We start from the raw sequence: 7,449 nt of genomic DNA on the forward strand, positions 1-7,449 counted from the left end.
CTTGAGCCCAGATCACAAAGTGCCCGACCAAGATAGTTCTTCCCAACTGTACACGGGATGGTGAATATACCAGGATCCTTTAGTTTGGGAGGAATTTTAGTCAGGTACTTGCACGATTGTTGAGTGAGGGCTACGGTCTCAAACTCTTCGATCTTTCTTCTTTTTGACAAAATGTCCTTCATGAATTTTGCATATGAAGGCATTTGCTCCAGAGCTTCTACTAGAGGGATATTTATGTGAAGTTGTTTCATCAAGTCAAGAAACTGGCTAAACTGTTTATCCTCGTGTTGCTTTTTCAACCTCTGTGGAAAAGGAGGCTCGATCGGTTCACTCCTTCTCTTACATGGGGAACATAAGTTGGAACTGAAACTGGTTCACTGACTTTTGTTGCTCCAAGTTCTGCTACAGGTGTTGCGTCATCCGGTTTGATTTCAGCAGACTCATTGCTTTGGACCTTTTCTTCTGGTCCTGTCTGAGCTTCAAGGTGTGAAGGGTCAGTGGCTTCTTCAACTTCCTTTCCTATGGGCTGTTTTGCTGGTTCGCGCTTTCGAGGTCGTGCCACTAAGTCTGGGGATGGTAAGGTTTTTCCATCTCGCAGGCTTATAGCATTACAATGCTCCTGGTTATCTTGAGACGGCTTTTCTGTATCACTAGGGAGTGTCCCTGGTTGCCTCTGTTTGAGTGCTCCAGCCAGCTGACCAATTTGGGTTTCTAGGTTTCGCATGGCTGCGCTGTTCTGATTCATGTACTCCTTGACAGAAGTCTCAAAGGATTGGGACTTCCCTTCACCCTTATCCCAGTTTTGTTGGTTCTGCCTGGGATACAGGGGTCGGTTCTGGTAGTTTCCTCCACTACCTCCAGCATTATTCTGATTCCTCCAGCCTCGGTTATTGTTCCCTTAATGGTTGTCATTGCTCCTGTTGTTGTTGTCATACCCTCCTGCATAGCACACAACAGCTAGATTGTTACAGTCCTCATATTCATGAGGACCTCCACAAGTGGGGCAACTCTGACTTGATTGAGTCAAAAGAAGTTGCTCAGTTGTTTTTTTCTGTTCCATAGGCTTCCAGTTTTTTATAGTGTTCTGGAGCGAAGCCATTTGTGCAGAAAGAGCATCAGCTGAGCTTAGCTTAAGAACTCCTGCTTTCTTAGGAGCACTGTGTCGTGTGGAAGGCCATGAAATATGTTTTTTTGAAAGTTTTTCCAACAATTGGTAGGTTTCTGGATAAGTAAAATCCAAAAGATCTCCCCCCCGCGGCTGCATCAACAGTTGCTTTCAATGGTGGGGTTAAACCATGATAAAACGTGTGAATGATGCCCCAATCAGAAACTCCATGATTCGGGCAGATTCGTATCAACTCTTTAAAGCGTTCCCACGCTTCATACAGACTTTCTCCATCATACATTTGAAAAGAAGCTATATCAGCCCTCACTTGGGCTTATTTTGCTTGGGAAAAAAATCGGGTAACAAACTGTTCCGCCAATTGCTCCCAACTGGTGATGGAGTTTGGGGGCAATGTTCTCCTCCATTCTTTGGCTTTTCCAGCTAAGGAAAATGGAAAAAGCCGCATCCGCATGTTTTCTTCCGAAATACCATGAACTTTGAAATTGTCAACTATCTCGGTGAAATTGTCCAAATGACTGTGAGGGTCTTCCATGGGTAGTCCATAGAACTGACCAGCGTTCATAATCATTTGGAACATTGCAGGTTTTATTTCAAAGTTCGGGATATTCAGAGGAGGGGGAACATATCCTCGTTGTGGACCATTTCTGAAGGGAGCAGCCATATCATTCAATGATGGCCCTCTTCCTCCATTCGGTCCTTGTTCAGGCTCATGATTATGATTTCCATTGTTATCATTGTTTACAACCTCCTCCATTGTACTGTTTTTCAACCTTTGAACTCTTCTTCTATTTCTGAAGGTTCTCTCGGGTTCTGGATCAAAAAGTACTATTTCCAGTCCAAGTTCTGTAGGTTCTGTGCTCATACAAATGGAGGAGGTTTATTAAAACAAAAAGACTGCGATTAAACAGCAAAAATGTTTCCTTAAAAACGCCCTTTCTTGCCAAATGATCCCCGGCAACGGCGCCAATTGCTTGGTCGAACCGAGAGTTGCACGGGAATATTTCTTTCAGAGAGCAAGAGTGTAGAGTAGTAATCAGGATTGCCAACAGGAGCAATCTACTCTGACTAAGAGCAACCCTCTTCAACTATACGCAAGCGTACGTGTCAAGCAATATAGGGTATTATAGCCCCAGATTTATCGTCCTCAGGGAGCAGTTGTGAAGTAAGAAGCGCTAAAGGAAACTTAATTTGTAAAATGGAGCAATAAAAGAAATCACTATTCTCAGCTAAGCTTCAGAAAGAGCAATCTCTGGGCAGCTAGTTAAACAATGTTAACCATTCTGAACCAGATGAGAGCAGTGAATGACTTAGCATGGTCATCGAATAAAATGGCATTAATTGAAGTAACTTTAAGAGCAGTCAACGAAATGAAAGTAAGAGCATCAGCTAGTAAAACACAGTTCAGTTATCGTGAGGAAAAGGTTGTGATAGGAATTGAGTTAAGATTAATTTCAGAGAGAAAAAGATCAAGTAGGTGTTACGGGTTCCATGTTTTCATCCCTTTGGTTAACCCTGCCTGGTAGCATATTTTACAAGTGGATTTTGCTCCTTCCCTTGTTTTGCTATAGGTAAGCAGAGGGTAAGGCCTTACTCTCTACGTTACTCCATAGTACTTGGAGTTATATGCAAGGAAACCATGCTGCCTTATCAAAAGAGCATGGATTCACATGGCAGTGCTCCCCATTCCAGGTGTTTATCCCTCATTTCTTCAGGCTAAACTACCCCAGGATTTTGAGAATGCTCCACACGCCTTTGTCAGTGTTTCATCAACCGAGTGGTCCCGGGATGAGGTTGCCAGCCCAAAGGGTTTCACAAAATCAATAAATTAAACCAAAGAGCAACTCAAAATTCATTTATAAAATATGTGTTCCTTACAAAGCTATCCTAAGACAAAAGGGATTACTTCTATGGAACCCTCACCTACTTAGAGGAAGTTAGCTCCTAGTGAGCATTTTTACAAAGAAATAAGAAAACAAAGAGACAACCGGTCCTAGGATGGGTGCTGATCCTCCTCTTTATGAGGATTGCTTGTTCCTTTTATAGGGTTCTTCATTTGATCTCCATTGTTCCTTTCATCAAGGGTCGTGCTTTGTCTAAATCCTCTCCAATGGTAGCTTTGCTTCTTGCCAGCTTGGCCTTAAATGGAAGTGGTCCCCCTTGCTTTTGGCTCCCTTTGTGAGTAGGAGTATCGGATTCAGGGCAGCACTTCCACCTTGTCTGTTGTAGCTAACGTGGCGGCTCCCCATTGCTCAGCTTTTTTGCTTTCGTACTGTAGCAGAGGCAGCACCTCCACCTTCTCTGCTGTAGCTGACGTGGCGGCTCCCCATTGCTTCCTTTGACTGCTGTTGTACTATAGCAGACTTCTTTTTCCTTTTTGCGCAACACTCATTCTTCTCTCTTCATTTTGTGGTTCCTTTTGATGGGCCTTAGGTGTCCTGAACAAAGCAAACTAACCCAATAGTCATATGTGAAAAAGATAATGTTAAATTTGCTCCAGGTCTACCTTAATTCCCACTTTCGGCATTGCTCTGGTCCACTATTCAAAACAGTTGCTCTATATGAAAAGAAGAAGATTGAAGGGAGTGATTTATAACCGAAACATGGGTTTTGTGGAACAATTTACACTTAATGGGCCTCAACTCTTGAGGACTATCACTAAGTCCCACATCTTTATGGCCAACAAAGTTATGAATTCATTAAGTTTAAGTTCCATATGATTTTGTGGTGCAAGTGATCTCTCTACCCACAATTAACTAATTTTACTTAGTTAAACCACAATGCTTAATAATGTTCAGGATTCACCTATATTTCTATAGCCTAAATCCTAAGTACCTCGCAACTCTCTCTCGATGAATTAACAAGATTAAAGGCAATATAACACTTTATTAAGCAACTGAAAGGGAAATCATGCAACAAAGTTTAGGCAATACCGTTTACATCACAATAAGGGTACTCTATCACTCAATCATAACAACTTAGCCCATAAATGGGTGGAAAGAAACAACAAAGAAGAAAAAGGATTCCATAAAGCTAAAGTAAAGAAAGCAGAGACGTTGCTGTAGCACTGCTCCCGCAGCAACCATGAGCTCCACCACCATCAACCTTGCTTCAGCCGCTGGAATAATGCAGCAAGTTACTGGGTTCAATATATCTCTCAATTGAACCCTAGCTCCTTCCTTTGATCCGCTAGATTTCTCTCAACGAACCTTCAATTCCCTTCCAAGTGTTTCCCCACTTTCTCTCTCTAAAATCTACTTCTAATTGAGTATCTCAAAACATATCCAGCCGTGTCTTCTGTGTGTAGGGTTCGTTCCTTTATATGCTTTGATATTCTGGGCTCCAATCAGCTCTTCTTATCCATGCAAATCGTCACTCAAATCTGCCTTGTGATTGAATGAGATTAGGACTCTGTTTTGCTATCATGCTGACATCATCAGATTTTTTCCAGACTTGTAATTCTGATTTGAATCGGATTTGCAATCGTTGATTTGATGAAGATTAGCTTGTGATTTCTTGAAGATTTTTGAGCGTGTATCCAGTTCAGGTCTTTGCGTATACGTTCAGCAGCTTCTTCGATCAAATTGGGCTTGGATCCATGGCTTGCTCGTGCTGATGTCAACACTATGCACTGCTGACCTCATCTGTATTGCTACAACACTGCTTCCCGATGCTACAACATTGAACTGTAGTAAAATAACAAATGCATTTAAATGTTTCCAATAACTCAATTTATATCCAAATACTTATAATTAACATAATTCTCAATTAAATCATGAAATCATAGAATTCATGCATTAATCATATAAAATCAAGAGAATTATATGTAATTATAGGCTCAGAACATCACAATTAAGCCAAAAATAACTCACTTTTAGAGAGTTATCAGTCTCTCATCAAGGATAATGGGCTCATGTAAATCTTTGCAATAGAGATGATCTTCCAACATCGGTCTCCAATAGGTGAATTGTCTGTGGTCAAGTTGAACATATCTCCATCATGGGTTATGCCACTGGTCTCCATCTCGTCTCCCTCAGAACCTGTCGAACTCGGGCTCTGATACCACTGTTGGGAACTCGGTTCGCTCAAGCTCGGCTTAGAATCCTTTGTGCAGAAGTCAATCTACAAGATCCTGGATCTCGGATCTCGGATCTCGGCAATCCTACCTCGGCCTGAACTTCACCAGGTTGGGCAGCGCAGCGAAAAAATCAAAAAATGCAGACAGGAGAGAGAGAAGGAGAACACAAACAGATTTTAACGTGGGAAAACCTTCTCCAATGAAGAAGTAAAAACCTACTGGACCTCGTCCAGATCAAACGTCCACTATGAAAATAATTGATACAAAGAACCAAAATACACCAATGTGGTGGTTAACACAACCTCTCCAACAATGGTGATAATCAAACTACCCTAGAGATGTTTCACTCAAACTCTCTCCAGAGATCTCTCAAATACAAAGCTTAAAGCTTTGCTCTCAAAGCTTCTTGTGGCAGGGTAATGCTCCTTGAGATTATCGATGAAGAGTTAACTTAACTCCTTCCATTGTTTCATTAGAGCACTCATCTGACTTGTGAGTTTCACCAGCTTCATTGTGTGTGTGAATTCTTCCACTCTTTTAGTCAGTTTCCCACAGAGTTGCTTCCGGATTGAACTTTTTGGCTTGATTTCTTCTCTTACTTTCTAGCTCCCTTCTCTATTTCTTTCTTTTCAGGTCTTTTAACTGGAAGTCAATTACCCTTGTCTTTGCATAGGGCTGACCTTCAACAGCATGCTCTTTGAGCAGCTCTTGCTCTCACCTTGATGACTTGAGCTCTTTGAGCGAAATTTTTGGAGCAGAGGAGCTGACCCTTTTTTTTAAATAAAAAAAAAACAGGGGCAGCGTAATTTACTTAAACAGCCTGAAGTTCTTTCCTTGGTAACTCAATAAGTCCACTGAATAACAGACTGTCTGATTTTTGGAGTGCTGCTTTTTGTGCATGGTGTTGCTCCAAATCAGAGTGATGCCCTATGTTGCTTTGTTAGAAACTGAAAACTCTTTAGGGCATCTCAAGGAGCAGAATCCTGGGCAAAAAGAATCATTGAGTAGATCAGGACACTTAGGACTGTAAACTTAGCAAAAATTAAAAACAATATTTAAAAAAAAAAAAAAACAGGGTGCCGAATCCCTGGTACACCACAGAAGTCATTTATCTAAGAGCAAAGTCAGTAACATTCCACCACAAATTATTTAAACTACTTTTATAACTTATATTACATCTCTCAAGTCACTAAGGGGGCGTTTGGTTGAGGAGAAATTTTTTGAATACTAGGAAAATGGTTGGAAAGTGAGTTTGGTAGGAAAGTTAAAAAAAAGTTGTTTGGTTGGTCAAAATTTTACCAGAGAAATTGAGTTAAATTTTGTAAGTCTTTGTTTGGTTGAAGGTGAAATAATGATGGGTAAATGTGTTGAAATACCAAAAATAACCCTTGATATTTTAGAGATGCAGATATGTGTACTTAGAAGAGGAATATGGTAACACTCTTCATTCACCTTTTTGCATTTTAGCTAGTTTTCTAGGAATACCACATCCTAAATGGTAAAGTTCTACCATGATTTGCTTTTGATTTTGCACATGCTTGTGAAGGATGGGGAAAAGAGAAGCATAGCTAAATTTTTTTAATCTTTCTACCAAAACAAGCAATCATAGAATGCCGCTTCAAGATAGATGGGGAACCAAACAAAAAACTTCAACCAAACGCCCCCTAAGGGGTTCCCATAAACCCACTTAGCCAAAATCTCACTTTTGCGTTTTTTACCCATCCGAACATGGTTCGCTCTTTAATTTTCTGCGGACAAACCGCATTCTACAAGCCTCCCACATTTTAGTATGTTATTCTAGAGTTAATTACTTTTCTAGGAAACTATCACACGAGTCATAAAGTTCTCGTTTTCTCCGGATATCGCCGTTTGAAGTTGGACAAGCAAATCTGTCAGCCAACCCCAAAACAGCTCCAAACGTCCTTCAATAAATCAATTACGGAAGAAAATCCACTCAACCAATTGCTCTCAAATTTTTATACAACAAACTAGACAGATCAAGCTTCAATCTGATATATCATACACCTAAATTGACCAAGAAACAAAGCAGGAATAATTTTCCCAAAACCGGTTCAGAACTGCCACGTGTTCAGTAACCAAATGGGCAGTCTGTGTTCAATACCTTCTACAGGCCGACACTAAATCCAGAAAAATCCCAAATTTTGACACATTGTAGAGGACATCACAAGCTTCAAAACAGAATATGGCACGTACCTATCGTACCTCTGTGGAGGGAGATATGCTCTCC

The 7,449-nt window shown here is 40.8% G+C and overlaps 1 non-coding gene across 1 annotated transcript; it reads left to right on the plus strand.

Annotated features, from left to right (window-relative positions):
- Nucleotides 1–1,329: 1,329 nt before the first annotated feature.
- On the plus strand, nucleotides 1,330–1,434 carry LOC133318324 (small nucleolar RNA R71). The gene has a single exon (XR_009752458.1). It is a non-coding gene; the product is annotated as a small nucleolar RNA R71 (small nucleolar RNA).
- Nucleotides 1,435–7,449: the final 6,015 nt, after the last annotated feature.

Source organism: Gastrolobium bilobum, unplaced genomic scaffold (genome assembly GCF_033153095.1).
Source record: "Gastrolobium bilobum isolate Gb01-03AN ecotype WA unplaced genomic scaffold, APGP_CSIRO_Gbil_v1 utg63551, whole genome shotgun sequence".
NCBI classification, from domain to species: Eukaryota; Viridiplantae; Streptophyta; class Magnoliopsida; order Fabales; family Fabaceae; genus Gastrolobium; species Gastrolobium bilobum.